This window comes from Metopolophium dirhodum, unplaced genomic scaffold (assembly GCF_019925205.1).
Source record: "Metopolophium dirhodum isolate CAU unplaced genomic scaffold, ASM1992520v1 scaffold47, whole genome shotgun sequence".
NCBI lineage: Eukaryota > Metazoa > Arthropoda > Insecta > Hemiptera > Aphididae > Metopolophium > Metopolophium dirhodum.
In genome coordinates this window covers 1-23,811 of record NW_026869936.1, presented here as the reverse complement: position 1 = coordinate 23,811, position 23,811 = coordinate 1, and the positions used below count along the sequence as shown (strand labels likewise).

The 23,811-nt window shown below is 27.9% G+C and overlaps 5 long non-coding RNA genes across 12 annotated transcripts; all 5 read right to left on the bottom strand.

Annotated features, from left to right (window-relative positions):
• Positions 1-2,977: 2,977 nt before the first annotated feature.
• Positions 2,978-5,745, bottom strand: LOC132953481 (uncharacterized). Of its 3 annotated transcripts, none has more exons than XR_009665656.1 (7): positions 5,557-5,745; positions 5,228-5,472; positions 5,029-5,161; positions 4,767-4,948; positions 4,192-4,342; positions 3,273-3,495; positions 2,978-3,208 (listed from the first exon to the last, which is right to left on the bottom strand). It is a non-coding gene; the product is annotated as an uncharacterized LOC132953481 (long non-coding RNA). The 3 variants fall into 3 exon arrangements; XR_009665657.1 differs by having other exon boundaries at positions 5,302-5,472; XR_009665655.1 differs by having other exon boundaries at positions 5,029-5,472.
• Positions 5,746-8,128: 2,383 nt separating this feature from the next.
• LOC132953479 (uncharacterized) lies at positions 8,129-10,896 on the bottom strand. Of its 3 annotated transcripts, none has more exons than XR_009665650.1 (7): positions 10,708-10,896; positions 10,379-10,623; positions 10,180-10,312; positions 9,918-10,099; positions 9,343-9,493; positions 8,424-8,646; positions 8,129-8,359 (listed from the first exon to the last, which is right to left on the bottom strand). It is a non-coding gene; the product is annotated as an uncharacterized LOC132953479 (long non-coding RNA). The 3 variants fall into 3 exon arrangements; XR_009665651.1 differs by having other exon boundaries at positions 10,453-10,623; XR_009665649.1 differs by having other exon boundaries at positions 10,180-10,623.
• A 2,383-nt stretch (positions 10,897-13,279) lies between these two features.
• Positions 13,280-16,047, bottom strand: LOC132953480 (uncharacterized). Of its 3 annotated transcripts, none has more exons than XR_009665653.1 (7): positions 15,859-16,047; positions 15,530-15,774; positions 15,331-15,463; positions 15,069-15,250; positions 14,494-14,644; positions 13,575-13,797; positions 13,280-13,510 (listed from the first exon to the last, which is right to left on the bottom strand). It is a non-coding gene; the product is annotated as an uncharacterized LOC132953480 (long non-coding RNA). The 3 variants fall into 3 exon arrangements; XR_009665654.1 differs by having other exon boundaries at positions 15,604-15,774; XR_009665652.1 differs by having other exon boundaries at positions 15,331-15,774.
• A 2,383-nt stretch (positions 16,048-18,430) lies between these two features.
• On the bottom strand, positions 18,431-19,668 carry LOC132953483 (uncharacterized). Its single transcript, XR_009665660.1, has 3 exons — positions 19,646-19,668; positions 18,726-18,948; positions 18,431-18,661 (listed from the first exon to the last, which is right to left on the bottom strand). It is a non-coding gene; the product is annotated as an uncharacterized LOC132953483 (long non-coding RNA).
• On the bottom strand, positions 19,668-21,198 carry LOC132953482 (uncharacterized). Of its 2 annotated transcripts, XR_009665659.1 has the most exons (5): positions 21,010-21,198; positions 20,681-20,925; positions 20,482-20,614; positions 20,220-20,401; positions 19,668-19,795 (listed from the first exon to the last, which is right to left on the bottom strand). It is a non-coding gene; the product is annotated as an uncharacterized LOC132953482 (long non-coding RNA). The 2 variants fall into 2 exon arrangements; XR_009665658.1 differs by having other exon boundaries at positions 20,482-20,925.
• Between the last annotated feature and the right edge of the window lie 2,613 nt (positions 21,199-23,811).

The following is a 23,811-nucleotide window of genomic DNA, read 5'->3' as shown; positions in this document are numbered from 1 at the left end:
CACAATTTTCTGAAAATGTCAAGTTGTAAAAAATATATAAATACCTAATTCATGAATTATGTTAAATGATTTTACTCAATTAGATTCGATATACTAGTCGTGCTCAGAGTAGTACCAATTTCGCTGTAAATTACTAAAATTTATTTTACTTCTCTATCCCAGGCAAACGGTTTTGGATTGTGTTTTTAGAGCATTGTTTACATTCACTAATATTGTGAAATGATTACCGCGGATACTATGCCAGATAGAAATTGGGAAAATCATTTAATTCGGAGATGTTTAGCCATTATTATTTCCTTCTATTTTCATTTTTTGGAGATCTATATTTGTGAACAAATTAGCTTATTAGACCGACTCCATATTATTAAGAAATATAATCAGTACAATTAGAAAATAATACTTACAAATTAAAATTAACATAATGTGGCTAGGCGATACTTTAGATGTTTTACTAAAAAGAATACACTTATGCATGGTGATTTTGTAATAAAATGTATGAATACAACTATCAGAACTCTGTACGACTGTAGTCTGTATTTTTGTTCAAATTTCAAATAATTGCAAATCGCGAGTGATTCAAACGAAAAAATAATAATATTATGTTGTTATTTATTTGATAACAATTATTATTTATTATTACTATCATAGTTCGTGGTACATAGTGATAAGTCAGAATGATTATCAATTGGTGGTATCTACTTCTCGCCGGTCGGTGGCGGGCATTAAATTTTGAAGAAGTCCGAAACTTCGTGAACGCTCCACGACCAGCGATTTAAGAGGTAACACGAGCGAACTATCTTCTCAGTCTCATATAGAAAATTTACGCTCTGAGTGATACATTTTTATTTTTGTGTCTTTGTGCACGATAAGTGGTCGAAATAGTGCTTCGCTTTTCATCCTTTCCGGAATTATTACGTAAAATCGGTTTCGGTTTTTCGTGTAAGTGGTAGTACTCTAAAATAAATTGCTGTACCTACCTAGATACATTCGATTTACGTCGATTGTTTATAAAATAATTTATAACCATAACATTTTCAAAATATTTTGATTCGTGTTGAGCTGTTTATGTAGGCATAATTTTCTTGATTGTCGATAAAAATGTTTTCGCTCGGTCCAATAACTTGAGAATGTAATACGCCTACAACGTTCCTCGTAAGTTTTAGTTGGTGGAAATTAAAAAAAAGTCCACCACAAATCCACAATAGTTTTTTTATGAGCGTCTGAAGTTGGAATTTTGACAAATTTCGTAAAAATCACGAAAATTTGAAAATTATTTCGAGTTAGAAATTCATAAAAATGTATACCTATTTTTATTCGAAAATTGAATACATATATATACGATTCCAGAGATTCTACTCTCGACCGAAACAAAATATTTCAGAGCTGTAACTACTGCCGTGCATTACTAGGAATCGTGTTTTTAATTTATTATTAATTAAATTAAATTTTTTTTATTACTATTTCACAATAAATATAATATACAAAATTAAAATGTCACAACTGAATTAACTGCAAAAAAACCAGTAAAATATTGATTTATTTAGTATCGGAATGACATGAAACAAATGTACGTTGTATAAAAATTAGATTTTTTAATCTCATAAAGAAAAAATGTTGGTAAGGGATGTCGCTCCGCTGTTCAGTAGGTTTCAAGTGGGTCACTAGCTGTATAATAATGGATGGTCTAAAATTTGAATTCAATATAATAATTGAATAATATCCTCCAAATTTGAACATAAAATAACTAGGTATATATAAAAAAAAAAAAATCTGTGATTTATATTTTTGAGATTTTTTGGTTAGACAATAACATACTTACCTGGAGCCTTGTTGTAAGTTTTCCATCCTTAGCTATAAAATTTGAACATTTTATTCATTATTAACTACAAAATCATTTTTAATCTTAAATATGATAAATTTTGTCAAAATCGAACTTTAAATGCTTATAAAAGAAAAACTGTGACTATGGATTCTTAATATATTTCAAATATCATAGCAACAATACATTAAAATCAATTTTCGAGCCTTTTATAAAATTGTATTGACATTCATAGAAAAAAAACCTAAAAAAGTTGGAACCAGAGTTATTTTTTATTCGAAAATTGAATATATACTATATATTCTAATTTCCTGTTTTTCTACCCATGACCCAAATAAAATATTTAAGAGCTGTAACTACTGGCATGCATTACCAAGGATCGTGTTTTTAATTTATTATTAATTAAAATAATTTTTTTTTATTACCATTTCACAATAAATATAATATACAAAATTAAAATGTCACAACGGAAATAATTGCAAACAACCAATAAAAAAATTGATTTATTTAGAATCAGAATGACATGAAACAAATGTATGTATATAAATTAGATTTCTTTATCTCATATGGAAAAAAAGAATCATGTGGTATAAGAAAGCAATGCGTGTACCCAAGCAAGTTTCTTTTGTCAATATCGCAATAATGATTAATTCCAAAATGTCTAAAAAAAAAGAAAAAAAAACAGAAATATGCAATTAAAATCGTAAAATAAGTCATGAAAATGAAAAATAACGAGTTAATTGTCGAAATATGCTGCCCAAAAGTTTCATAGTTTAAATCGTTATGGCCATGAAACAAATTCTGTGATCATACCATGAATATGCAAACGCATACAAATCTGCGCTCTAATCATAATAAAATGTAAATAAAATACGGTAAAACTTAAGTTAAAAAGTTTAAAGCAACATATTAATCATAAGATTTAGTTTAAGCTCCTGTTACATCCATAGACATAAAAAACAAAATGTATTCATTGTTTAATATGCCTACAGTTATATCTTATCTTATATTATAATTTATTTCTTCTCACTCACTAAGAATTTCTTATTTAGTATGTACAAATAACTGCTACAAGTAAAACAACAAATTACAACACATTAGTCATATTATATTTCTAAATTATACGCATCACAATAATTAAACTATAAATACGACAAATATGAAAAGTATGATAGTATAATTTATTTAGAATTGAAATACATTACATTTTTAAAATAAAGTATTCTTATAATGACGAATAAGTCATTGACAAATAATTTTATTCACAAATACGATTCAGAGTGCAACTGAATGTAATTGGTGTTCGCTTGGTTTTCTTTCAAAGAAGTTTGTTGTTCCTCGTTGAGAAGTAAGTTCCTTGTGTGGGAGCGGGTTTGACGACCAGTAAACCTATAATTTACATATTTAATTAAATTTGATGATTCATTTTACTATGATCAATAAATGTACGTACAGTTGTAGGACACCCCGATACTTTTAACAGCCTATCAGCAATATCTTCAATACATATCTTTTCACAGCTCATGCTCATGCCGACCATTCTGACAGGTGACGCGTTTGTCAAAAAATCTTGTACATTAGTTACGACTTCACAAATGATATGTGTGATAACAGCTGGAGGTGGCTTTTGATCCAATTGTTTAGAATAAGACACGGGCAAAATATGTGTGTAAACTCTAAAAACATTATAATAATCAAATATGTGATACAATGATTTTAGTAAGTGGGGTAGGAAAGTAAATATTTTAATTTTTGAGCAGAGTATTTTTTAATAAAGATTTAATTTTATAATTAACTTTGCAATAACCATTGATTGACAAAAAAAAAAAACAGATTTAATAAAATCATATTGCATAGTACAAGCACAAGCTAAATATACAATTGAACATTTTATACATTTATAACTAAAAAATAATTTGCAAATTGTTGATGAATTTTGTCAAAAAGTGAACTTTAAATGCGCTTATGAAAAATGGTGGCTTTGTATCTTTTATATCTTAGAACAGAATATATCATAGAAACTATAAGGATCCCTGAATTACATTTTCAAACTCTTTGACATAGCAAAGAACTTTTTATGGACGGTAATTTTAAAAACAAAACTAATCGAAAAAATTTTAATGTCTTATCCCCATAATTAGCTCAAAAAGAGTAAAATGGTTTTAAAAATTGTATGGTGTATAGAAAATACTTATAGGAACATTCGGTGAACAAATCACGTATCTATAGTTATTTTTTTTAGTTACTCCAATAAAACAAAATCAATAATAATTGTCAAAAATTGGTGTTTGGGTAAAATAACCATTTTTCCTCAATTATCTTTTTGTTTTTCCCGACGTATTTGAAAACAACTGGGAACTTTCAATTTTTACCTGTTAAATGCGTCCAACTATATTCAATTCCTCTTCAGAAAAGATACCAAAGTCCAAACTAGTTATGTGCTTCTTTGCAATTTAATTATTTATAATGTCGAGGCCGTCTGTGTTATTAAAATTGGATTCTTGCTCAGCAAAATTGTATTACCTAAAAATTAAAAATATGTCAGTCAGTGCACCATTTGTCTTCTCTCTTTGAACAACGAGCAACATGCAAATGTGAGTACAGTAGAGCCAATTTTATACTGTTGGTCTAAATATTAGAGTGATATGACATAATATTATAATCAAACTTAAAGGCAAAAATATTTTTTAAGGAACCTTATAGGGAAGAACTTATTTGTATTTTATTTTTAAAACAAGTTATGGATATTTTAAGATTGTAACATATAATTATTTATTTATTTATTTACTTTGATTAAACGGGCTGAGCCCTTTCCATATACAAATTTATGTCCACGCACACAATTAGATAAGATATTATACAATGTGTCCCGTGAACAGGTGGGTATGTTAGTTAATAGCACAGTAAAATAGCTTTAAATATGAAAACCTATCAACAATATTCTCACCTTTAAGTTTCATAATTCGGTCCAATATTGTATGGCCTCATCAGAGTCTGTAGAATTATCTTCGAGAAATTCAACGTCTGAAAAATATTGCCAATACATTGGCTCGACTTCCTGGTTCCTTGAATGTGGTACATCATTATTTCAGTTTTGAAAACCATAATAAGTATAATCCACTGTATGAACTAAAAACGATAATCTATTAAGTGACTTTTGGTTTCGACAAACATTTAAAATTGGATAAGTACTTGAGTGATATACTCACATAAGTGTGTGTGGACATTATTTAGTTTCTAAGACTTTTCTGGGTGAATTAAAATCAGTAGCATGTAAAGCCTCGAAATCCTTTATGCGCCTGATCATTTTCTTCTAACTCATCGTTGGACAAACACAATTTTCTGAAAATGTCAAGTTGTAAAAAATATATAAATACCTAATTCATGAATTATGTTAAATGATTTTACTCAATTAGATTCGATATACTAGTCGTGCTCAGAGTAGTACCAATTTCGCTGTAAATTACTAAAATTTATTTTACTTCTCTATCCCAGGCAAACGGTTTTGGATTGTGTTTTTAGAGCATTGTTTACATTCACTAATATTGTGAAATGATTACCGCGGATACTATGCCAGATAGAAATTGGGAAAATCATTTAATTCGGAGATGTTTAGCCATTATTATTTCCTTCTATTTTCATTTTTTGGAGATCTATATTTGTGAACAAATTAGCTTATTAGACCGACTCCATATTATTAAGAAATATAATCAGTACAATTAGAAAATAATACTTACAAATTAAAATTAACATAATGTGGCTAGGCGATACTTTAGATGTTTTACTAAAAAGAATACACTTATGCATGGTGATTTTGTAATAAAATGTATGAATACAACTATCAGAACTCTGTACGACTGTAGTCTGTATTTTTGTTCAAATTTCAAATAATTGCAAATCGCGAGTGATTCAAACGAAAAAATAATAATATTATGTTGTTATTTATTTGATAACAATTATTATTTATTATTACTATCATAGTTCGTGGTACATAGTGATAAGTCAGAATGATTATCAATTGGTGGTATCTACTTCTCGCCGGTCGGTGGCGGGCATTAAATTTTGAAGAAGTCCGAAACTTCGTGAACGCTCCACGACCAGCGATTTAAGAGGTAACACGAGCGAACTATCTTCTCAGTCTCATATAGAAAATTTACGCTCTGAGTGATACATTTTTATTTTTGTGTCTTTGTGCACGATAAGTGGTCGAAATAGTGCTTCGCTTTTCATCCTTTCCGGAATTATTACGTAAAATCGGTTTCGGTTTTTCGTGTAAGTGGTAGTACTCTAAAATAAATTGCTGTACCTACCTAGATACATTCGATTTACGTCGATTGTTTATAAAATAATTTATAACCATAACATTTTCAAAATATTTTGATTCGTGTTGAGCTGTTTATGTAGGCATAATTTTCTTGATTGTCGATAAAAATGTTTTCGCTCGGTCCAATAACTTGAGAATGTAATACGCCTACAACGTTCCTCGTAAGTTTTAGTTGGTGGAAATTAAAAAAAAGTCCACCACAAATCCACAATAGTTTTTTTATGAGCGTCTGAAGTTGGAATTTTGACAAATTTCGTAAAAATCACGAAAATTTGAAAATTATTTCGAGTTAGAAATTCATAAAAATGTATACCTATTTTTATTCGAAAATTGAATACATATATATACGATTCCAGAGATTCTACTCTCGACCGAAACAAAATATTTCAGAGCTGTAACTACTGCCGTGCATTACTAGGAATCGTGTTTTTAATTTATTATTAATTAAATTAAATTTTTTTTATTACTATTTCACAATAAATATAATATACAAAATTAAAATGTCACAACTGAATTAACTGCAAAAAAACCAGTAAAATATTGATTTATTTAGTATCGGAATGACATGAAACAAATGTACGTTGTATAAAAATTAGATTTTTTAATCTCATAAAGAAAAAATGTTGGTAAGGGATGTCGCTCCGCTGTTCAGTAGGTTTCAAGTGGGTCACTAGCTGTATAATAATGGATGGTCTAAAATTTGAATTCAATATAATAATTGAATAATATCCTCCAAATTTGAACATAAAATAACTAGGTATATATAAAAAAAAAAAAATCTGTGATTTATATTTTTGAGATTTTTTGGTTAGACAATAACATACTTACCTGGAGCCTTGTTGTAAGTTTTCCATCCTTAGCTATAAAATTTGAACATTTTATTCATTATTAACTACAAAATCATTTTTAATCTTAAATATGATAAATTTTGTCAAAATCGAACTTTAAATGCTTATAAAAGAAAAACTGTGACTATGGATTCTTAATATATTTCAAATATCATAGCAACAATACATTAAAATCAATTTTCGAGCCTTTTATAAAATTGTATTGACATTCATAGAAAAAAAACCTAAAAAAGTTGGAACCAGAGTTATTTTTTATTCGAAAATTGAATATATACTATATATTCTAATTTCCTGTTTTTCTACCCATGACCCAAATAAAATATTTAAGAGCTGTAACTACTGGCATGCATTACCAAGGATCGTGTTTTTAATTTATTATTAATTAAAATAATTTTTTTTTATTACCATTTCACAATAAATATAATATACAAAATTAAAATGTCACAACGGAAATAATTGCAAACAACCAATAAAAAAATTGATTTATTTAGAATCAGAATGACATGAAACAAATGTATGTATATAAATTAGATTTCTTTATCTCATATGGAAAAAAAGAATCATGTGGTATAAGAAAGCAATGCGTGTACCCAAGCAAGTTTCTTTTGTCAATATCGCAATAATGATTAATTCCAAAATGTCTAAAAAAAAAGAAAAAAAACAGAAATATGCAATTAAAATCGTAAAATAAGTCATGAAAATGAAAAATAACGAGTTAATTGTCGAAATATGCTGCCCAAAAGTTTCATAGTTTAAATCGTTATGGCCATGAAACAAATTCTGTGATCATACCATGAATATGCAAACGCATACAAATCTGCGCTCTAATCATAATAAAATGTAAATAAAATACGGTAAAACTTAAGTTAAAAAGTTTAAAGCAACATATTAATCATAAGATTTAGTTTAAGCTCCTGTTACATCCATAGACATAAAAAACAAAATGTATTCATTGTTTAATATGCCTACAGTTATATCTTATCTTATATTATAATTTATTTCTTCTCACTCACTAAGAATTTCTTATTTAGTATGTACAAATAACTGCTACAAGTAAAACAACAAATTACAACACATTAGTCATATTATATTTCTAAATTATACGCATCACAATAATTAAACTATAAATACGACAAATATGAAAAGTATGATAGTATAATTTATTTAGAATTGAAATACATTACATTTTTAAAATAAAGTATTCTTATAATGACGAATAAGTCATTGACAAATAATTTTATTCACAAATACGATTCAGAGTGCAACTGAATGTAATTGGTGTTCGCTTGGTTTTCTTTCAAAGAAGTTTGTTGTTCCTCGTTGAGAAGTAAGTTCCTTGTGTGGGAGCGGGTTTGACGACCAGTAAACCTATAATTTACATATTTAATTAAATTTGATGATTCATTTTACTATGATCAATAAATGTACGTACAGTTGTAGGACACCCCGATACTTTTAACAGCCTATCAGCAATATCTTCAATACATATCTTTTCACAGCTCATGCTCATGCCGACCATTCTGACAGGTGACGCGTTTGTCAAAAAATCTTGTACATTAGTTACGACTTCACAAATGATATGTGTGATAACAGCTGGAGGTGGCTTTTGATCCAATTGTTTAGAATAAGACACGGGCAAAATATGTGTGTAAACTCTAAAAACATTATAATAATCAAATATGTGATACAATGATTTTAGTAAGTGGGGTAGGAAAGTAAATATTTTAATTTTTGAGCAGAGTATTTTTTAATAAAGATTTAATTTTATAATTAACTTTGCAATAACCATTGATTGACAAAAAAAAAAAACAGATTTAATAAAATCATATTGCATAGTACAAGCACAAGCTAAATATACAATTGAACATTTTATACATTTATAACTAAAAAATAATTTGCAAATTGTTGATGAATTTTGTCAAAAAGTGAACTTTAAATGCGCTTATGAAAAATGGTGGCTTTGTATCTTTTATATCTTAGAACAGAATATATCATAGAAACTATAAGGATCCCTGAATTACATTTTCAAACTCTTTGACATAGCAAAGAACTTTTTATGGACGGTAATTTTAAAAACAAAACTAATCGAAAAAATTTTAATGTCTTATCCCCATAATTAGCTCAAAAAGAGTAAAATGGTTTTAAAAATTGTATGGTGTATAGAAAATACTTATAGGAACATTCGGTGAACAAATCACGTATCTATAGTTATTTTTTTTAGTTACTCCAATAAAACAAAATCAATAATAATTGTCAAAAATTGGTGTTTGGGTAAAATAACCATTTTTCCTCAATTATCTTTTTGTTTTTCCCGACGTATTTGAAAACAACTGGGAACTTTCAATTTTTACCTGTTAAATGCGTCCAACTATATTCAATTCCTCTTCAGAAAAGATACCAAAGTCCAAACTAGTTATGTGCTTCTTTGCAATTTAATTATTTATAATGTCGAGGCCGTCTGTGTTATTAAAATTGGATTCTTGCTCAGCAAAATTGTATTACCTAAAAATTAAAAATATGTCAGTCAGTGCACCATTTGTCTTCTCTCTTTGAACAACGAGCAACATGCAAATGTGAGTACAGTAGAGCCAATTTTATACTGTTGGTCTAAATATTAGAGTGATATGACATAATATTATAATCAAACTTAAAGGCAAAAATATTTTTTAAGGAACCTTATAGGGAAGAACTTATTTGTATTTTATTTTTAAAACAAGTTATGGATATTTTAAGATTGTAACATATAATTATTTATTTATTTATTTACTTTGATTAAACGGGCTGAGCCCTTTCCATATACAAATTTATGTCCACGCACACAATTAGATAAGATATTATACAATGTGTCCCGTGAACAGGTGGGTATGTTAGTTAATAGCACAGTAAAATAGCTTTAAATATGAAAACCTATCAACAATATTCTCACCTTTAAGTTTCATAATTCGGTCCAATATTGTATGGCCTCATCAGAGTCTGTAGAATTATCTTCGAGAAATTCAACGTCTGAAAAATATTGCCAATACATTGGCTCGACTTCCTGGTTCCTTGAATGTGGTACATCATTATTTCAGTTTTGAAAACCATAATAAGTATAATCCACTGTATGAACTAAAAACGATAATCTATTAAGTGACTTTTGGTTTCGACAAACATTTAAAATTGGATAAGTACTTGAGTGATATACTCACATAAGTGTGTGTGGACATTATTTAGTTTCTAAGACTTTTCTGGGTGAATTAAAATCAGTAGCATGTAAAGCCTCGAAATCCTTTATGCGCCTGATCATTTTCTTCTAACTCATCGTTGGACAAACACAATTTTCTGAAAATGTCAAGTTGTAAAAAATATATAAATACCTAATTCATGAATTATGTTAAATGATTTTACTCAATTAGATTCGATATACTAGTCGTGCTCAGAGTAGTACCAATTTCGCTGTAAATTACTAAAATTTATTTTACTTCTCTATCCCAGGCAAACGGTTTTGGATTGTGTTTTTAGAGCATTGTTTACATTCACTAATATTGTGAAATGATTACCGCGGATACTATGCCAGATAGAAATTGGGAAAATCATTTAATTCGGAGATGTTTAGCCATTATTATTTCCTTCTATTTTCATTTTTTGGAGATCTATATTTGTGAACAAATTAGCTTATTAGACCGACTCCATATTATTAAGAAATATAATCAGTACAATTAGAAAATAATACTTACAAATTAAAATTAACATAATGTGGCTAGGCGATACTTTAGATGTTTTACTAAAAAGAATACACTTATGCATGGTGATTTTGTAATAAAATGTATGAATACAACTATCAGAACTCTGTACGACTGTAGTCTGTATTTTTGTTCAAATTTCAAATAATTGCAAATCGCGAGTGATTCAAACGAAAAAATAATAATATTATGTTGTTATTTATTTGATAACAATTATTATTTATTATTACTATCATAGTTCGTGGTACATAGTGATAAGTCAGAATGATTATCAATTGGTGGTATCTACTTCTCGCCGGTCGGTGGCGGGCATTAAATTTTGAAGAAGTCCGAAACTTCGTGAACGCTCCACGACCAGCGATTTAAGAGGTAACACGAGCGAACTATCTTCTCAGTCTCATATAGAAAATTTACGCTCTGAGTGATACATTTTTATTTTTGTGTCTTTGTGCACGATAAGTGGTCGAAATAGTGCTTCGCTTTTCATCCTTTCCGGAATTATTACGTAAAATCGGTTTCGGTTTTTCGTGTAAGTGGTAGTACTCTAAAATAAATTGCTGTACCTACCTAGATACATTCGATTTACGTCGATTGTTTATAAAATAATTTATAACCATAACATTTTCAAAATATTTTGATTCGTGTTGAGCTGTTTATGTAGGCATAATTTTCTTGATTGTCGATAAAAATGTTTTCGCTCGGTCCAATAACTTGAGAATGTAATACGCCTACAACGTTCCTCGTAAGTTTTAGTTGGTGGAAATTAAAAAAAAGTCCACCACAAATCCACAATAGTTTTTTTATGAGCGTCTGAAGTTGGAATTTTGACAAATTTCGTAAAAATCACGAAAATTTGAAAATTATTTCGAGTTAGAAATTCATAAAAATGTATACCTATTTTTATTCGAAAATTGAATACATATATATACGATTCCAGAGATTCTACTCTCGACCGAAACAAAATATTTCAGAGCTGTAACTACTGCCGTGCATTACTAGGAATCGTGTTTTTAATTTATTATTAATTAAATTAAATTTTTTTTATTACTATTTCACAATAAATATAATATACAAAATTAAAATGTCACAACTGAATTAACTGCAAAAAAACCAGTAAAATATTGATTTATTTAGTATCGGAATGACATGAAACAAATGTACGTTGTATAAAAATTAGATTTTTTAATCTCATAAAGAAAAAATGTTGGTAAGGGATGTCGCTCCGCTGTTCAGTAGGTTTCAAGTGGGTCACTAGCTGTATAATAATGGATGGTCTAAAATTTGAATTCAATATAATAATTGAATAATATCCTCCAAATTTGAACATAAAATAACTAGGTATATATAAAAAAAAAAAAATCTGTGATTTATATTTTTGAGATTTTTTGGTTAGACAATAACATACTTACCTGGAGCCTTGTTGTAAGTTTTCCATCCTTAGCTATAAAATTTGAACATTTTATTCATTATTAACTACAAAATCATTTTTAATCTTAAATATGATAAATTTTGTCAAAATCGAACTTTAAATGCTTATAAAAGAAAAACTGTGACTATGGATTCTTAATATATTTCAAATATCATAGCAACAATACATTAAAATCAATTTTCGAGCCTTTTATAAAATTGTATTGACATTCATAGAAAAAAAACCTAAAAAAGTTGGAACCAGAGTTATTTTTTATTCGAAAATTGAATATATACTATATATTCTAATTTCCTGTTTTTCTACCCATGACCCAAATAAAATATTTAAGAGCTGTAACTACTGGCATGCATTACCAAGGATCGTGTTTTTAATTTATTATTAATTAAAATAATTTTTTTTTATTACCATTTCACAATAAATATAATATACAAAATTAAAATGTCACAACGGAAATAATTGCAAACAACCAATAAAAAAATTGATTTATTTAGAATCAGAATGACATGAAACAAATGTATGTATATAAATTAGATTTCTTTATCTCATATGGAAAAAAAGAATCATGTGGTATAAGAAAGCAATGCGTGTACCCAAGCAAGTTTCTTTTGTCAATATCGCAATAATGATTAATTCCAAAATGTCTAAAAAAAAAGAAAAAAAACAGAAATATGCAATTAAAATCGTAAAATAAGTCATGAAAATGAAAAATAACGAGTTAATTGTCGAAATATGCTGCCCAAAAGTTTCATAGTTTAAATCGTTATGGCCATGAAACAAATTCTGTGATCATACCATGAATATGCAAACGCATACAAATCTGCGCTCTAATCATAATAAAATGTAAATAAAATACGGTAAAACTTAAGTTAAAAAGTTTAAAGCAACATATTAATCATAAGATTTAGTTTAAGCTCCTGTTACATCCATAGACATAAAAAACAAAATGTATTCATTGTTTAATATGCCTACAGTTATATCTTATCTTATATTATAATTTATTTCTTCTCACTCACTAAGAATTTCTTATTTAGTATGTACAAATAACTGCTACAAGTAAAACAACAAATTACAACACATTAGTCATATTATATTTCTAAATTATACGCATCACAATAATTAAACTATAAATACGACAAATATGAAAAGTATGATAGTATAATTTATTTAGAATTGAAATACATTACATTTTTAAAATAAAGTATTCTTATAATGACGAATAAGTCATTGACAAATAATTTTATTCACAAATACGATTCAGAGTGCAACTGAATGTAATTGGTGTTCGCTTGGTTTTCTTTCAAAGAAGTTTGTTGTTCCTCGTTGAGAAGTAAGTTCCTTGTGTGGGAGCGGGTTTGACGACCAGTAAACCTATAATTTACATATTTAATTAAATTTGATGATTCATTTTACTATGATCAATAAATGTACGTACAGTTGTAGGACACCCCGATACTTTTAACAGCCTATCAGCAATATCTTCAATACATATCTTTTCACAGCTCATGCTCATGCCGACCATTCTGACAGGTGACGCGTTTGTCAAAAAATCTTGTACATTAGTTACGACTTCACAAATGATATGTGTGATAACAGCTGGAGGTGGCTTTTGATCCAATTGTTTAGAATAAGACACGGGCAAAATATGTGTGTAAACTCTAAAAACATTATAATAATCAAATATGTGATACAATGATTTTAGTAAGTGGGGTAGGAAAGTAAATATTTTAATTTTTGAGCAGAGTATTTTTTAATAAAGATTTAATTTTATAATTAACTTTGCAATAACCATTGATTGACAAAAAAAAAAAACAGATTTAATAAAATCATATTGCATAGTACAAGCACAAGCTAAATATACAATTGAACATTTTATACATTTATAACTAAAAAATAATTTGCAAATTGTTGATGAATTTTGTCAAAAAGTGAACTTTAAATGCGCTTATGAAAAATGGTGGCTTTGTATCTTTTATATCTTAGAACAGAATATATCATAGAAACTATAAGGATCCCTGAATTACATTTTCAAACTCTTTGACATAGCAAAGAACTTTTTATGGACGGTAATTTTAAAAACAAAACTAATCGAAAAAATTTTAATGTCTTATCCCCATAATTAGCTCAAAAAGAGTAAAATGGTTTTAAAAATTGTATGGTGTATAGAAAATACTTATAGGAACATTCGGTGAACAAATCACGTATCTATAGTTATTTTTTTTAGTTACTCCAATAAAACAAAATCAATAATAATTGTCAAAAATTGGTGTTTGGGTAAAATAACCATTTTTCCTCAATTATCTTTTTGTTTTTCCCGACGTATTTGAAAACAACTGGGAACTTTCAATTTTTACCTGTTAAATGCGTCCAACTATATTCAATTCCTCTTCAGAAAAGATACCAAAGTCCAAACTAGTTATGTGCTTCTTTGCAATTTAATTATTTATAATGTCGAGGCCGTCTGTGTTATTAAAATTGGATTCTTGCTCAGCAAAATTGTATTACCTAAAAATTAAAAATATGTCAGTCAGTGCACCATTTGTCTTCTCTCTTTGAACAACGAGCAACATGCAAATGTGAGTACAGTAGAGCCAATTTTATACTGTTGGTCTAAATATTAGAGTGATATGACATAATATTATAATCAAACTTAAAGGCAAAAATATTTTTTAAGGAACCTTATAGGGAAGAACTTATTTGTATTTTATTTTTAAAACAAGTTATGGATATTTTAAGATTGTAACATATAATTATTTATTTATTTATTTACTTTGATTAAACGGGCTGAGCCCTTTCCATATACAAATTTATGTCCACGCACACAATTAGATAAGATATTATACAATGTGTCCCGTGAACAGGTGGGTATGTTAGTTAATAGCACAGTAAAATAGCTTTAAATATGAAAACCTATCAACAATATTCTCACCTTTAAGTTTCATAATTCGGTCCAATATTGTATGGCCTCATCAGAGTCTGTAGAATTATCTTCGAGAAATTCAACGTCTGAAAAATATTGCCAATACATTGGCTCGACTTCCTGGTTCCTTGAATGTGGTACATCATTATTTCAGTTTTGAAAACCATAATAAGTATAATCCACTGTATGAACTAAAAACGATAATCTATTAAGTGACTTTTGGTTTCGACAAACATTTAAAATTGGATAAGTACTTGAGTGATATACTCACATAAGTGTGTGTGGACATTATTTAGTTTCTAAGACTTTTCTGGGTGAATTAAAATCAGTAGCATGTAAAGCCTCGAAATCCTTTATGCGCCTGATCATTTTCTTCTAACTCATCGTTGGACAAACACAATTTTCTGAAAATGTCAAGTTGTAAAAAATATATAAATACCTAATTCATGAATTATGTTAAATGATTTTACTCAATTAGATTCGATATACTAGTCGTGCTCAGAGTAGTACCAATTTCGCTGTAAATTACTAAAATTTATTTTACTTCTCTATCCCAGGCAAACGGTTTTGGATTGTGTTTTTAGAGCATTGTTTACATTCACTAATATTGTGAAATGATTACCGCGGATACTATGCCAGATAGAAATTGGGAAAATCATTTAATTCGGAGATGTTTAGCCATTATTATTTCCTTCTATTTTCATTTTTTGGAGATCTATATTTGTGAACAAATTAGCTTATTAGACCGACTCCATATTATTAAGAAATATAATCAGTACAATTAGAAAATAATACTTACAAATTAAAATTAACATAATGTGGCTAGGCGATACTTTAGATGTTTTACTAAAAAGAATACACTTATGCATGGTGATTTTGTAATAAAATGTATGAATACAACTATCAGAACTCTGTACGACTGTAGTCTGTATTTTTGTTCAAATTTCAAATAATTGCAAATCGCGAGTGATTCAAACGAAAAAATAATAATATTATGTTGTTATTTATTTGATAACAATTATTATTTATTATTACTATCATAGTTCGTGGTACATAGTGATAAGTCAGAATGATTATCAATTGGTGGTATCTACTTCTCGCCGGTCGGTGGCGGGCATTAAATTTTGAAGAAGTCCGAAACTTCGTGAACGCTCCACGACCAGCGATTTAAGAGGTAACACGAGCGAACTATCTTCTCAGTCTCATATAGAAAATTTACGCTCTGAGTGATACATTTTTATTTTTGTGTCTTTGTGCACGATAAGTGGTCGAAATAGTGCTTCGCTTTTCATCCTTTCCGGAATTATTACGTAAAATCGGTTTCGGTTTTTCGTGTAAGTGGTAGTACTCTAAAATAAATTGCTGTACCTACCTAGATACATTCGATTTACGTCGATTGTTTATAAAATAATTTATAACCATAACATTTTCAAAATATTTTGATTCGTGTTGAGCTGTTTATGTAGGCATAATTTTCTTGATTGTCGATAAAAATGTTTTCGCTCGGTCCAATAACTTGAGAATGTAATACGCCTACAACGTTCCTCGTAAGTTTTAGTTGGTGGAAATTAAAAAAAAGTCCACCACAAATCCACAATAGTTTTTTTATGAGCGTCTGAAGTTGGAATTTTGACAAATTTCGTAAAAATCACGAAAATTTGAAAATTATTTCGAGTTAGAAATTCATAAAAATGTATACCTATTTTTATTCGAAAATTGAATACATATATATACGATTCCAGAGATTCTACTCTCGACCGAAACAAAATATTTCAGAGCTGTAACTACTGCCGTGCATTACTAGGAATCGTGTTTTTAATTTATTATTAATTAAATTAAATTTTTTTTATTACTATTTCACAATAAATATAATATACAAAATTAAAATGTCACAACTGAATTAACTGCAAAAAAACCAGTAAAATATTGATTTATTTAGTATCGGAATGACATGAAACAAATGTACGTTGTATAAAAATTAGATTTTTTAATCTCATAAAGAAAAAATGTTGGTAAGGGATGTCGCTCCGCTGTTCAGTAGGTTTCAAGTGGGTCACTAGCTGTATAATAATGGATGGTCTAAAATTTGAATTCAATATAATAATTGAATAATATCCTCCAAATTTGAACATAAAATAACTAGGTATATATAAAAAAAAAAAAATCTGTGATTTATATTTTTGAGATTTTTTGGTTAGACAATAACATACTTACCTGGAGCCTTGTTGTAAGTTTTCCATCCTTAGCTATAAAATTTGAACATTTTATTCATTATTAACTACAAAATCATTTTTAATCTTAAATATGATAAATTTTGTCAAAATCGAACTTTAAATGCTTATAAAAGAAAAACTGTGACTATGGATTCTTAATATATTTCAAATATCATAGCAACAATACATTAAAATCAATTTTCGAGCCTTTTATAAAATTGTATTGACATTCATAGAAAAAAAACCTAAAAAAGTTGGAACCAGAGTTATTTTTTATTCGAAAATTGAATATATACTATATATTCTAATTTCCTGTTTTTCTACCCATGACCCAAATAAAATATTTAAGAGCTGTAACTACTGGCATGCATTACCAAGGATCGTGTTTTTAATTTATTATTAATTAAAATAATTTTTTTTTATTACCATTTCACAATAAATATAATATACAAAATTAAAATGTCACAACGGAAATAATTGCAAACAACCAATAAAAAAATTGATTTATTTAGAATCAGAATGACATGAAACAAATGTATGTATATAAATTAGATTTCTTTATCTCATATGGAAAAAAAGAATCATGTGGTATAAGAAAGCAATGCGTGTACCCAAGCAAGTTTCTTTTGTCAATATCGCAATAATGATTAATTCCAAAATGTCTAAAAAAAAAGAAAAAAAACAGAAATATGCAATTAAAATCGTAAAATAAGTCATGAAAATGAAAAATAACGAGTTAATTGTCGAAATATGCTGCCCAAAAGTTTCATAGTTTAAATCGTTATGGCCATGAAACAAATTCTGTGATCATACCATGAATATGCAAACGCATACAAATCTGCGCTCTAATCATAATAAAATGTAAATAAAATACGGTAAAACTTAAGTTAAAAAGTTTAAAGCAACATATTAATCATAAGATTTAGTTTAAGCTCCTGTTACATCCATAGACATAAAAAACAAAATGTATTCATTGTTTAATATGCCTACAGTTATATCTTATCTTATATTATAATTTATTTCTTCTCACTCACTAAGAATTTCTTATTTAGTATGTACAAATAACTGCTACAAGTAAAACAACAAATTACAACACATTAGTCATATTATATTTCTAAATTATACGCATCACAATAATTAAACTATAAATACGACAAATATGAAAAGTATGATAGTATAATTTATTTAGAATTGAAATACATTACATTTTTAAAATAAAGTATTCTTATAATGACGAATAAGTCATTGACAAATAATTTTATTCACAAATACGATTCAGAGTGCAACTGAATGTAATTGGTGTTCGCTTGGTTTTCTTTCAAAGAAGTTTGTTGTTCCTCGTTGAGAAGTAAGTTCCTTGTGTGGGAGCGGGTTTGACGACCAGTAAACCTATAATTTACATATTTAATTAAATTTGATGATTCATTTTACTATGATCAATAAATGTACGTACAGTTGTAGGACACCCCGATACTTTTAACAGCCTATCAGCAATATCTTCAATACATATCTTTTCACAGCTCATGCTCATGCCGACCATTCTGACAGGTGACGCGTTTGTCAAAAAATCTTGTACATTAGTTACGACTTCACAAATGATATGTGTGATAACAGCTGGAGGTGGCTTTTGATCCAATTGTTTAGAATAAGACACGGGCAAAATATGTGTGTAAACTCTAAAAACATTATAATAATCAAATATGTGATACAATGATTTTTAGTAAGTGGGGTAGGAAAGTAAATATTTTAATTTTTGAGCAGAGTATTTTTTAATAAAGATTTAATTTTATAATTAACTTTGCAATAACCATTGATTGACAAAAAAAAAAACAGATTTAATAAAATCATATTGCATAGTACAAGCACAAGCTAAATATACAATTGAACATTTTATACATTTATAACTAAAAAATAATTTGCAAATTGTTGATGAATTTTGTCAAAAAGTGAACTTTAAATGCGCTTATGAAAAATGGTGGCTTTGTATCTTTTATATCTTAGAACAGAATATATCATAGAAACTATAAGGATCCCTGAATTACATTTTCAAACTCTTTGACATAGCAAAGAACTTTTTATGGACGGTAATTTTAAAAACAAAACTAATCGAAAAAATTTTAATGTCTTATCCCCATAATTAGCTCAAAAAGAGTAAAATGGTTTTAAAAATTGTATGGTGTATAGAAAATACTTATAGGAACATTCGGTGAACAAATCACGTATCTATAGTTATTTTTTTTTAGTTACTCCAATAAAACAAAATCAATAATAATTGTCAAAAATTGGTGTTTGGGTAAAATAACCATTTTTCCTCAATTATCTTTTTGTTTTTCCCGACGTATTTGAAAACAACTGGGAACTTTCAATTTTTACCTGTTAAATGCGTCCAACTATATCAATTCCTCTTCAGAAAAGATACCAAAGTCCAAACTAGTTATGTGCTTCTTTGCAATTTAATTATTTATAATGTCGAGGCCGTCTGTGTTATTAAAATTGGATTCTTGCTCAGCAAAATTGTATTACCTAAAAATTAAAAATATGTCAGTCAGTGCACCATTTGTCTTCTCTCTTTGAACAACGAGCAACATGCAAATGTGAGTACAGTAGAGCCAATTTTATACTGTTGGTCTAAATATTAGAGTGATATGACATAATATTATAATCAAACTTAAAGGCAAAAATATTTTTTAAGGAACCTTATAGGGAAGAACTTATTTGTATTTTATTTTTAAAACAAGTTATGGATATTTTAAGATTGTAACATATAATTATTTATTTATTTATTTACTTTGATTAAACGGGCTGAGCCCTTTCCATATACAAATTTATGTCCACGCACACAATTAGATAAGATATTATACAATGTGTCCCGTGAACAGGTGGGTATGTTAGTTAATAGCACAGTAAAATAGCTTTAAATATGAAAACCTATCAACAATATTCTCACCTTTAAGTTTCATAATTCGGTCCAATATTGTATGGCCTCATCAGAGTCTGTAGAATTATCTTCGAGAAATTCAACGTCTGAAAAATATTGCCAATACATTGGCTCGACTTCCTGGTTCCTTGAATGTGGTACATCATTATTTCAGTTTTGAAAACCATAATAAGTATAATCCACTGTATGAACTAAAAACGATAATCTATTAAGTGACTTTTGGTTTCGACAAACATTTAAAATTGGATAAGTACTTGAGTGATATACTCACATAAGTGTGTGTGGACATTATTTAGTTTCTAAGACTTTTCTGGGTGAATTAAAATCAGTAGCATGTAAAGCCTCGAAATCCTTTATGCGCCTGATCATTTTCTTCTAACTCATCGTTGGACAAACACAATTTTCTGAAAATGTCAAGTTGTAAAAAATATATAAATACCTAATTCATGAATTATGTTAAATGATTTTACTCAATTAGATTCGATATACTAGTCGTGCTCAGAGTAGTACCAATTTCGCTGTAAATTACTAAAATTTATTTTACTTCTCTATCCCAGGCAAACGGTTTTGGATTGTGTTTTTAGAGCATTGTTTACATTCACTAATATTGTGAAATGATTACCGCGGATACTATGCCAGATAGAAATTGGGAAAATCATTTAATTCGGAGATGTTTAGCCATTATTATTTCCTTCTATTTTCATTTTTTGGAGATCTATATTTGTGAACAAATTAGCTTATTAGACCGACTCCATATTATTAAGAAATATAATCAGTACAATTAGAAAATAATACTTACAAATTAAAATTAACATAATGTGGCTAGGCGATACTTTAGATGTTTTACTAAAAAGAATACACTTATGCATGGTGATTTTGTAATAAAATGTATGAATACAACTATCAGAACTCTGTACGACTGTAGTCTGTATTTTTGTTCAAATTTCAAATAATTGCAAATCGCGAGTGATTCAAACGAAAAAATAATAATATTATGTTGTTATTTATTTGATAACAATTATTATTTATTATTACTATCATAGTTCGTGGTACATAGTGATAAGTCAGAATGATTATCAATTGGTGGTATCTACTTCTCGCCGGTCGGTGGCGGGCATTAAATTTTGAAGAAGTCCGAAACTTCGTGAACGCTCCACGACCAGCGATTTAAGAGGTAACACGAGCGAACTATCTTCTCAGTCTCATATAGAAAATTTACGCTCTGAGTGATACATTTTTATTTTTGTGTCTTTGTGCACGATAAGTGGTCGAAATAGTGCTTCGCTTTTCATCCTTTCCGGAATTATTACGTAAAATCGGTTTCGGTTTTTCGTGTAAGTGGTAGTACTCTAAAATAAATTGCTGTACCTACCTAGATACATTCGATTTACGTCGATTGTTTATAAAATAATTTATAACCATAACATTTTCAAAATATTTTGATTCGTGTTGAGCTGTTTATGTAGGCATAATTTTCTTGATTGTCGATAAAAATGTTTTCGCTCGGTCCAATAACTTGAGAATGTAATACGCCTACAACGTTCCTCGTAAGTTTTAGTTGGTGGAAATTAAAAAAAAGTCCACCACAAATCCACAATAGTTTTTTTATGAGCGTCTGAAGTTGGAATTTTGACAAATTTCGTAAAAATCACGAAAATTTGAAAATTATTTCGAGTTAGAAATTCATAAAAATGTATACCTATTTTTATTCGAAAATTGAATACATATATATACGATTCCAGAGATTCTACTCTCGACCGAAACAAAATATTTCAGAGCTGTAACTACTGCCGTGCATTACTAGGAATCGTGTTTTTAATTTATTATTAATTAAATTAAATTTTTTTTATTACTATTTCACAATAAATATAATATACAAAATTAAAATGTCACAACTGAATTAACTGCAAAAAAACCAGTAAAATATTGATTTATTTAGTATCGGAATGACATGAAACAAATGTACGTTGTATAAAAATTAGATTTTTTAATCTCATAAAGAAAAAATGTTGGTAAGGGATGTCGCTCCGCTGTTCAGTAGGTTTCAAGTGGGTCACTAGCTGTATAATAATGGATGGTCTAAAATTTGAATTCAATATAATAATTGAATAATATCCTCCAAATTTGAACATAAAATAACTAGGTATATATAAAAAAAAAAAAATCTGTGATTTATATTTTTGAGATTTTTTGGTTAGACAATAACATACTTACCTGGAGCCTTGTTGTAAGTTTTCCATCCTTAGCTATAAAATTTGAACATTTTATTCATTATTAACTACAAAATCATTTTTAATCTTAAATATGATAAATTTTGTCAAAATCGAACTTTAAATGCTTATAAAAGAAAAACTGTGACTATGGATTCTTAATATATTTCAAATATCATAGCAACAATACATTAAAATCAATTTTCGAGCCTTTTATAAAATTGTATTGACATTCATAGAAAAAAAACCTAAAAAAGTTGGAACCAGAGTTATTTTTTATTCGAAAATTGAATATATACTATATATTCTAATTTCCTGTTTTTCTACCCATGACCCAAATAAAATATTTAAGAGCTGTAACTACTGGCATGCATTACCAAGGATCGTGTTTTTAATTTATTATTAATTAAAATAATTTTTTTTTATTACCATTTCACAATAAATATAATATACAAAATTAAAATGTCACAACGGAAATAATTGCAAACAACCAATAAAAAAATTGATTTATTTAGAATCAGAATGACATGAAACAAATGTATGTATATAAATTAGATTTCTTTATCTCATATGGAAAAAAAGAATCATGTGGTATAAGAAAGCAATGCGTGTACCCAAGCAAGTTTCTTTTGTCAATATCGCAATAATGATTAATTCCAAAATGTCTAAAAAAAAAGAAAAAAAACAGAAATATGCAATTAAAATCGTAAAATAAGTCATGAAAATGAAAAATAACGAGTTAATTGTCGAAATATGCTGCCCAAAAGTTTCATAGTTTAAATCGTTATGGCCATGAAACAAATTCTGTGATCATACCATGAATATGCAAACGCATACAAATCTGCGCTCTAATCATAATAAAATGTAAATAAAATACGGTAAAACTTAAGTTAAAAAGTTTAAAGCAACATATTAATCATAAGATTTAGTTTAAGCTCCTGTTACATCCATAGACATAAAAAACAAAATGTATTCATTGTTTAATATGCCTACAGTTATATCTTATCTTATATTATAATTTATTTCTTCTCACTCACTAAGAATTTCTTATTTAGTATGTACAAATAACTGCTACAAGTAAAACAACAAATTACAACACATTAGTCATATTATATTTCTAAATTATACGCATCACAATAATTAAACTATAAATACGACAAATATGAAAAGTATGATAGTATAATTTATTTAGAATTGAAATACATTACATTTTTAAAATAAAGTATTCTTATAATGACGAATAAGTCATTGACAAATAATTTTATTCACAAATACGATTCAGAGTGCAACTGAATGTAATTGGTGTTCGCTTGGTTTTCTTTCAAAGAAGTTTGTTGTTCCTCGTTGAGAAGTAAGTTCCTTGTGTGGGAGCGGGTTTGACGACCAGTAAA